This window comes from Sorex fumeus, unplaced genomic scaffold, assembly GCF_029834395.1.
Source record: "Sorex fumeus unplaced genomic scaffold, SorFum_2.1 ptg000037l, whole genome shotgun sequence".
NCBI lineage: Eukaryota > Metazoa > Chordata > Mammalia > Eulipotyphla > Soricidae > Sorex > Sorex fumeus.
The window spans coordinates 36,101,225-36,112,201 of record NW_026606094.1 but is presented as its reverse complement, the minus strand read 5'-3'; positions in this window follow the sequence as shown (position 1 = coordinate 36,112,201).

Genomic DNA, 10,977 nt, shown 5'->3' with positions numbered 1-10,977 from the left:
CCCACCTGGGGTAGCCCAGCGCCAGTAAACTATTGCAGGTACTGGACGCATTTCTCCCAAAAGTTGTTAGGTTCCGCAATTTGTTTCTGAGTCTCTGGGATCATGGCCATTAAATGGCTTGATCAGGAGCCAGAAAGGCAGTTCATTGGTCGTAACTCAAGGTCTCGCTGGGATGGGAGGAAAAGGTCTGGGTCCACACCCATCTCGTGAAGTCCTGTGTGTCTCATCATTGTGGGCTCAAACCTGACTATCCAATTTCCTCTGGTGGATGGTGCCTACCGAGCCGCCAAGGGGGAGCAGGTGTAGGGACAGCACCCTTTCCCCCTGGGGTGGCCTGGCGACAGTAATCTACTGTGGGTTATGAACGAATTTCTGCCAAAAGCCGCTGGGTTTTGAGATTTGTTTCTGAGTCTCTGGGATCATGGCTGTTAAGCAGCTTGATCAGGAGCCAGAGAGGTCATTGGCTGGTGGTTACTCGGGGTCTTGTTGGGGTGGGAGGGAAAGAGCCGGCTCGACCCACATCCCACGAGGCCCCATGTGTCTCGTCACTGCAGGCCCAAACCTGACTGTCCAGTGGCCTCTGGAAGATGGCGGCCACTGGGCCCCCAGTGGGGAACAGGCCAAGGTACGAAACCTATTCCCACCTGGGGTGGCTCAGCGCCTATAACCTACTGCAGGGACTGGACGCATTTCTGCCAAAAGCTGTTGGGTTTCGAGATTTCTTTCTGAGTCTCTGGTATCATGACCATTAAATAGTTCGATCAGGAACCAGAGAGGACATGTCTCCAATTGTATAGCTGAGCCAGAGGTGGTTTGTGGGTGTGTCTCCCACATACTTAACTTTTGGCTGTTTACTTTCTTGGTAAACTAGGCCCCAAGGTTTTAGGGTATGGCCAAAGTTACAGCAACAATTTGGGGATATCTGGAATTCTGAAGGTGTCATCAGGCGACTGATGCACTCGCCTCACAGGTACATATTTTAAAGAACTTTAAAATAAGAATGGTAAATATCATATATAATACAGTTGACAAAATATAAAACTCAATTATTGATATAATTTCACACTGCTTTTAGAGATTCTTTGTGCCTAAATAAAGCTAGAACTTTTTCCTTAAAAATGCCTTCTTTTGTTTTTCTTTGCTGTTCTCCCTTTTATAGAGTTTATTCTTGCCTTAAATGCATCTTGCGAATTTTTATTTATACCATTGTAGTAAAGACTGTTTTATGCCTGCATGATATTCACTCTGTCCTGTTACTTAAAAAGACCTTTGATTTGTTGAGAGTTTCCCATCATCCATTAAAAAAAAAAAAACAGCAGTTAGACTCTATCATTCCATTGTTTCCTAAAGGTAAGAGTAAATGCTGACACCATATAATCCATGGGCTGGAATTCTTACAGATTCTGGGAGGAGTCTAAGAACATGAAGTTTAACTGTAAGATGTATGTATATGGAGAATTTAATCTCAGAAGATGCATACACAAATTTATACCATTGTATTTTCTTTGAATTTTCATATTAAATTCATACATGTTAGCTAGAGATGCAGTTTATTATTTTTACTTAAAAATTAATAGTAGTAAATTAATGTATATATGTCCTTTATGTATTATAAATTAATTGCATAATATATTATAAATCATTAAATCTATTATTAAATAGTAGAGGTCAATAATAACCTGTCTCTTGTTAGATAAACTAGAACTAATAATTCACAAAATATACTCCATGTGATAGAGTTAATTGAATTCATGGCATTTCATTTTCATTGTGTCACTAAAAAGCTGCAGAATGACAACAACAAAGATAAAACTTGAACATTGTTGATGTTGAGCTCTTCCTTTGATTAAAATCTACTTCTATGCCTTAGTTACTTGTAAGAACTTTTTTTAAAAAAGTAATAGCACTAACATTTATGGCTTTGAAGTACACAGTTACCACCAAAAATCATCACTAACGTGCCTAAGCCCTCCCCTCCTTGACTGTCCCTATGTTACATCTAGTGTATCTCTTCATTCCTCCTTATCCCACTGCTTGATATTCTTGATTTTGTAAACTAGGTTGAATATAAGAAAATTTTGTTCAGAGTTAACCGCACAAAATCATCAGAGAAGAATAAATATAAATTTTAAAAAATAATTATTATAAAAAACAAAACTCATAAGAATGACAAGCTTGAGTGTATGGTATTTATGAACTCTTAGATAAATATATTAAGAATATCACTGTTTGGGGCTGGAGTGATAACACAGTGGGTATGGTGTTTGCCTTACACGTGGCCGACCCAGGTTCTATTTCTCTGTCCCTCTAGGAGAGCCTTGAAAGATACTGAGAGTATCCCGCCCCCACGGAAGAGCCTGGCAAGCTCCCCATGGGGTATTCAATGTGCCAAAAACAGTAACAACAAGTCTCACAATGGAGACATTACTGGTGCCCACTTGAGCAAATCAAAGAACAACAGAAGGACAGTGATACAGTGTTATCATTGATTTTTATATCAACTAGTAAACTAAAATTTTTATTTTCTTATTTCATTGATAAACAGTGACACACAGATACACATGGAAACAAACAAAAAAATCTATCTCAAATCCACCCAAAGTGGAAATAAATAATCCAGAGTGAAGCTTCAACAAAGTTCTATTTGACTTTAAAAAACTTGCCAATGGTCTTAATTCCTATGCTGTTATCTTAAAGTTTTAATATTTTCATTGATCATAGTATTTTCTTCCAATTTATATAAATTATATTAAATTACATAATTACCAATTAATTTTAACAGGGAGTTTAGTAACAGAATCTTTATTTTTACTGATTTTCACAGCATTTTGACCAAAAGAGAACATAACTGCTCTTGGTCTATCTGAGGATCATGACTAAAGGAGAGTATATTTGACTGTCCTTTATTTTGTTTTATGCTTTTACTTGGGGAGGGGAGGGTCAAAGGGTGCTCCTACATAGGGCTCAGGGAACTCAGGGGCCATTCCTGACCATACTAGACCATCAGGCCAGAGGTTGAGTGCTAGAGCCCCAGAACAAAATGCTGCTGACACTTGTACTTTCCCTTGTACGTTGAATCGTTTTCTTAGTAATATTTGTCTGATTATAGTGTTTGATGATCTCAAAAAGTGTATAAACTATGGACAAAGTGATTTCTACATATGTAAAATGAGGTTGTCTTGCAGCATTTTATTTGAATTGTAATCTTTTGATTTTTTTCTTTGAAATTTACCAAGTATTTATCATTTCATCCTGTTATTACATTGTTATAGCTTTTCTTATCATTTATTGAAAATAATTGAGCCTGGATTTGAAATAGATATGTATAATTCCTTCCGCAGTCTGATTTGCATGGCTGGAGCGATAGCACATTGGTAGGGCATTTGCCTTGCGGACGCCAGCCCAGCCGAGCAGGGTTCGATTCCTCTACCTCTCTCAGAGAGCCCAGCAAGCTACTGAAAGTATCTCACCCGCATGGCAAAGCCTGGCAAGCTACCCGTGGCGTATTTGATATGCCAAACACAGTAACAAGAAGTCTCAAAAAATGGAGACGTTACTGGGCCTGCTCGAGCAAATCGATGAACAACGAGAGGACTTGTGTGTTTGCTATTAGACACTTGGTATACTAGGACTTAATTTCTGGAGCCTCAGAAGGGGGATAAAAAACAGATCTCTGGCTTAGTCAATATTAGTGAAATCAAAAATTTTCAACATACAGTAGAGCTAATGAAACATAATGACAGCTGCTGCTGTAAAGAATCAAATGAAATTGCAAAGTGGAATTTTTTTCTGTACAGTTTTTGCACTTTCTATTCTACTAAAATCTAAGTAGTTAAAAGTTGTTTTTCAATAGTGCTGCTTTTGCAGAATTTCATGATCATCAGTCTAGTGTTTCACATCTGTGTAGAAAACCCTACCCAGGGAGTTTCTTTAACATTAGACACATGATTAGGCACTGATAGACACATGGCATTTAGTAATACCATTAAAATACCCTACACTACACAATGGCAACAGATGTCTTAAGTTCTGACAACTAATCAAAAAGTAAATTAACCAACATAAAAATCACATCTGGAATCCTAGAAATGGAATAATTTAGTCATATATCATTCAATATTCTATAAAATTTGTGTTAATTTGTGAAAAGCTATGCTGGATGTTTTATGCAAATGAGGAAAAACACACAGTTTACTATGTGATCTCCAAAACAATTTACTATATAAAGCGCTTTGTCAGGTTCTGAAGTGTTTCTTCCCAGGCCTGAGATAACTAAGCCTTTCTAGAATAAGTCTCTTATTAAAGCAACATGTTCAAAGTGAGCAATGCAAGTCCACAGGGAAAACTGCTGAGAAAGTAATGGTCTGCTGGTGAGTTGATAGACTGCATTAGTGGTCTCAGCCAATCCGGAAGGAGGGCTGACAGCAGCTCAGTGTGTAATGTATTTCATATGTAGAACATACTCAGAAAAGACTCCTAAATATTAGAACTGTGCATTGACTAATTAAACTCTTGGCAAATCATGGCATAGAAACATGAATTACACTCAGGCGATTAGTCTTCAACCATTGTAAACATTTCTACCTACATGTGAACAATACTCATAAAGTCAGATTTACATATAGTATTTCAGTTTATTTTTTATTACAATGTAAACTCAATTTGGGGTCTAAAAATTCACTTTCTATGAAGGAAACTCCTCTAATATTTTTATAATAGCAAAAAATATTCAAGTATTTGATTTTCAAGTTTTTTCATGCTCCAAAAATATTCTTAACATGTAATCATATAGGTAAGATAGTACATTTAACTAATAATTATCACTAAGTAATTCAAAAAAGGATTATAAACTATGATATAGATATTAGACAATATTGGCTTTGTAATAATTTTTAGTTTTTTAAAATGACTATTTTCATATTTGGGGAAATTCAGTATTTTCCCAAATGTTGTTCAGAATCATTTTGTTTATTCACTATAAATAAAGTGCTTTCTGTTATTGAAACTTTATTTAGTAAACAGAATAAATATTTATTCATAATAAATTGCTTTTTGGTGACATAAATTCATTAATATAGAAAGTATGACAAGAAAGCTGTTGTTATTAGTTCACAGTTTGAAAGATATTTTTTATGCTCTGTGATCTAAAGACTTATTTTAAACTGTAAATTCAAATTTTACAGCGAATTGCTAGAACGATTTTTATCTTTTGAATTTAAGTAAGCCAGAAAATAAAATAAAATCCAAACTGTCCTAAAAATGAATATAAATAAATAGGTTTTAAGTTGCAATTGTTCATGATGTCCAGAACTAAGTCTCACAGTACTACTTAACAAAAGTTGAATAAGCTTTGAAATGAGAAGTAGGTGACAAATTATCATCTATCAAGTATCATTATATTCTACTTTCCCCCCGCCTCGGGAGTATTTACTCATATGACTACCAAGTACCAAAACTGCAGAGTAGCCTCAATGTTTCAATCTTTTAGAGCAATATGAACCTAAGTTAATAAGTTAATATTGTCTGAAACCTAAAAGTGAGCTCAGAAAAAGCAATTACTTTCTAGATTTTCCTTTGGAAGGTGTTTTCTTTTTTTTTCTTGCAAAGAATCATCAATGATTAAAATTCATCTTCTACTACAGAGACGGTGGATAAAATAATGATTATTCTATGGGAATATAGACAACTAATATTCTAAATGATTATTTGGGGTACGTATTTTTAGGAGAAAAAAATAAAGAGGGCCAAAGACAAAAATAATCGCAGTCTATTAGACATGGGAGCTTTAAATCTTTGCATAATCCTAAGACTCTGGTAGTTGTGTGATGCTATTCATTCTTCATAATTTCCACAAACTTGTCAAGTCCTGCAATGTACCTTTTATAGCAATGAAATTATATATTTAAAAGCTCAGATTGTTACCTTATAGCATTAATAAAGACCTATGTCACAAGGAAACTTAATAAAAATGAATGCGAGCTATTATTAGAGATAGGGATATGCCAGATCAAAGTATATCCATTTATGATGTTGTAAACTCTTGATACAATGAGTTGTCATGTGGTGACATGTTTATTTCAGAGTTAGGAATGAAACTATAATATTTTTAATCAAAAATATTAAATATCTCTGCCAACAGGTGAGCAATAGGTTTGACGGCATGTGGCCAGCAGCTGGACATTGTTAAATATATATTAACTTGAGTACTTCATTGATGATACTTCAATAGAGCTGTTTTATTCTTTTATAGCTAGTGTCGAAGGGTCACACATTGGTACTGACAAAGACAAGAAAATAATTTTTTTAACTTTCTTTGCATATAATTTTTATCACAACCACTATTTAAAAAAAATAAGATTCACAAACTTGAAGAGTCACTTAGTCATTCTCAATTAAGCTATCAATCATTGTGAAGTTTTAGACCCTGATTGAGTATTATTTTACCTTCTTTCCTTCTTTGAAAATAGAGACTTTGTAATAAGTGTTTTTGGTCCTTGTTGTTTCAGAAATGTAAGGATAAGATGTTGCTTGTTTTGTGCTCATTGATTCTTTCAAATTGGACTGAATGCTCAAGGTCACTATGCACTCTTTTACTTTCTCTCCATTCCTACTGTAACATAAATTAAAATTATACATCTAAACAATGTCGCCCCATTATAAGTGATCTTTATAGCTTAGTGTCATTGCTACTAAGCTCTACTAAGTCATTCACTTAATTTCCAAACTATTTTATATAAACATCACAGGAATTAGTCCAAGGTACTTTCAAGAGATTTACACTGAAAACAGTTTAAACAAAAAGAGAATTTGGGGGGCCAGAGTGATCATACAGAGAGTAGGGCATTTGCTTTGCACATGGCTGACCTGGGTTATATTTCCAACAATAAGCTCCCCTGACCCTATGCCAGGATCCCTGGGTACAGAGCCAGGAGTAAGCCCTAAGCACTGCTGGGTGTGGCCAATGGTGGTGGTGGTGATGATGATGAGGATGATTATGATGATGATGATGATGATGATGATGATGATGAAAGTAACTTTTAAGAAAATAATTTATTATATCAAATAAGCAATCAGATTACAGAGATCTTTCTCATAGAGACTTCATCCATAGACTTGACACAGACTTGATAATCTTAAAGATCCTCCTCATCTCTTTATGCTGCTCTTTTTGTACTAATTACATTTTTAACAAGCATTTAAATATAGTCCTCTATAATGTCTATTCATTGTCTTAACCGTATATCAGATTTCTAAAATAGTGCTTCACTTTACCAATTTCTTAAAATATTTTTAAATTTTCAAAATTTTATAAATTTCATTTTACATTGAAATAATTTTTACAATGAAATCATTATTTGATAAGAGTTTTTCAGACTCTTAGATGTAGACAAAATTTGTGCAGTTCAAAAGCATTAACTTTACAAGTGCCTAAATATAAGTACAATAATAATTTTGAATAGAGAAAAATGTAAAATTTTTAAATACATGTAAACATATATTTTATTATCTCTGATTCTCAGTCATGCTTTTCAACAACCAGAAAACATTCCAAACCTTAACTATTAGAAATGTGTTGGTTAGGGAAAAATAATAATCCATCAGAGTGGAATAGGGAAAATGTGATTTTCAGGCTCTGGGAGTACAAAATACTTGGCTACAGGAAATTTTAATGCTATACCATTTTGATTTTCTAAACCAACAACATGATTAAAAAGAGTCAGTGTTTTAGAAAAACTGATCTCATTACATAGTTCCTGGTTCCATAGACCAATTCATTTCATAGTTCTTTTTCTATAGACTGCTTCTGAAAGAAAGTTTAATAATCAAAAATAGTTGATAATTGTGAAATTCATTTGTCTTCAAAATTTATCTTGATTTTAATTAGAAGTTACTCAAATATTAGCTTCTAGATTCATGTATGAGTATGCTTATACACTTATATTTTTATAACATATAACAGTATTCTTACTATTTTCTAATTAAATGTATAATGTTAATATCAAATATTATTATGTATATAGAACATATAAAACATAAATATATTACTCAACATTTTTAAGCTGCCGAGTTCCTTCACTATTGTTTCTCAAATTTTTAAAACTACACCTAGATGACAATGGTACAAAATAGGGAACCAGAGAAATAGTACACTGGGCAAGGCTCTTGTCTTACATGCAGCAGACCCAGGTTTGACCACCAACACCTCACATGGTCCTCTAAACTCCACCACATGTATGCTTTGAGCACAGAGCCAGGAGTAAGCTCTGAAATTAGGTAGGTGTGTCATCTAATAAAAATGTGGGGGGCAGGAGCCCACATTTTACTACTTTACTAGTCCACATTCATTCTCTCTCTCTCTCTCTCTCTCTTATCTAGAAAAGAAAAATAAGTACTCAGGCATCAAAAACTATTCAGGAAATATATCACAGATTATATTGAAAGTTTTGTCGAAAATTAATGATTAAGTTTTGTGTCTAATAAATTTTAATTGAAGTTTCTATCAAGCAAATTATTTGGCACTATGCTAAAGCTTTTCATTGGGAAATATGATAGACAATTTTGCATAACAAGCTATATTTGACTTGTAACAGTCTTAACATTTGTGTTTTTTCCTTCTCTGTTGTCTGAATCCCAAATTTCATGGAATACATATGGAAAACTTCCTGGAATTGCCCCATGATTAACACCTCATCCCTAACATATTCTTCTCATTAAAATGCATCTTACCAGTGATCCAGTTTTTTAATGCCAAGCTTTATGTACTGTAAGATTACATTCTTGTTAAATCATTTTGGCTTTAGATTTCTAGGCAAAAGCTAAAAATGACTTGATTATAGAATGTGTATATTCCATAAGTACTGATGGTGGCAAAAATGAATGTAAATTAATCCCATCCTTAGTTTTAGACACTTAAAGAAAAACATTGCACCAGATAGAAAATCATTTACAGCAGTGTTATTAGTGTCTTAGTTTTTGATCACATTATTTCTATTCAGAAACTCCTTGTAGATTTTTTCCTTTGGCCACTCCTTCCATTAATACACTATAATAACACCTCACACACATAATTGAAGATTTTCCTTCTCCTTTATTTATTTTTTTCTTTATAATACGTTTACCCAAAAAAGAGCCAGATAGTACATGAGTAGGTTATTTTTTTTTAATGTAGCCAGCCACACTATTGGATCCCAAGCATCCACATACAGTCCCCCAAGCCCTTCCATTTGTGATCACTGAGTGCAGAACTACTGGGTGTGGCCCTAAAACAAACAACCTTCTGCTGTAAGATTACCTTTAATTTCTTTCTTGCTCATTCAGAATCTCTTCTGACTCTGTAATTCTACACAGTTAACCACATGAACTCCCACTTGATTGATTGATTGATTGATTGATTCACATCAAGATAGAGCATTACAAAGCTATTCTTGTTTGGGTTTCAGTCATACAGTGTTCCAACGCAAATCCTTCTACCAGGCTACATTTACCAGCACCAATGATCTCCTACTTTAGGCTGGAGTCTGATGTTAAATTCTACTCTCTACATTTAAGTGCTTACTTGTAAATTCTGCCTAATAGATATTGTACCATTAAAGTCACTACAATGTTATGCAAATTAGCATTTTACAAACTCTTTTTGTTTGCTGTTTAAATTCATCTTAACTCAAATAATAATTTTCTAACAGCACACCCACCAACAGTGAACCTGTCTCCCTCTACCAGTGTCCCAAATACCCCATCCATTCCCAACGATCATATAAGCTCAGCTTTATAGACAGTCTTCAATTCTGATGACTTCAAACACTTTTTTGTTTCCTTACTGTATTTCTTTTTTCATCTTATATTTGTTACATATATGTGTATATATAATATATGTTATAAAAAGATATAATATATGTATATTATATATGTATATTACATACATCACATATAATATATGCATATATAAGTTTAGTTTGGAGGTGGTGTCCATATATAAATTTTAAGCATCCATATATTTAGGCACTTTTTTAACTGCTTCATCATTTTTCAAACTCATCTCTTCAAATAAAGCATACCAGCCTCTCTTGATATAAATGCAATATTAGTGAATTAAAAACAGATTATTTTAAAAATTGAGGATTTATTTGTACATTATAGCCTATTAAATTAGAGTAATACAGAAATTTTCAGAATATTATTCTCCATACTAATAATCTGAAATTTATCAAATTGTCCTATTGATCATTCCAAGACATTTAAATTTATCTTCGCTTATAACATTTTACTTGTGCATAAATCTCTTTATACATCTTTATTTTAAATTCTTGTTTAAAACTATTTGAAATGTAATTTATTTTACTGAAGTTGGCCTACTTTTTAAAAATAAGCTCGTTCTCTACCTGCTTTTCAAGAGAACTTAACTTTGTTCTAATACAATATTTAGAAGTTTTTACACTATTCACTTAATGATAAATTTTATTTAATTTAAATCAAAACTAAGTTTTATTTCATATTTAAAGCAGATAAACAATAATGAAACAAGAAGTTCCATTACTAAAGTAAAATCTCACTTAACTATTGTAATTTTTTTCTCCTTATTTTTCTCTTTTTCTCCTGGAAAAAAAGAATGTGAAAACTTTGGTCAGAAGTTTCATATTCTTTATTTTTCTCTATGTTATAGTTCTATTTTATATTAATATAGTTTATTTATGATTTTATCGTTTTGAGACATGAATCCAGGGCTTCATATATGCAGGGTAAATGCTCTAGTGCTGACCTACAGGGTTAAGGACATCTGTGGCTCTTAAATTTCTATTTTATACATGCTAATAGTGGTAAACTCAGTCTCATAAAAATACCAGTTAATTTTAGTGGCAAGAAATATGTATTTAGGTCATGACCATAAGCAATGTTTCCATAATTTCATATTGTATATTATAACTGTTATAGTAAATAGTAGAACCTTCACCATATTTCTCTAGACAATATTTTAGCTGA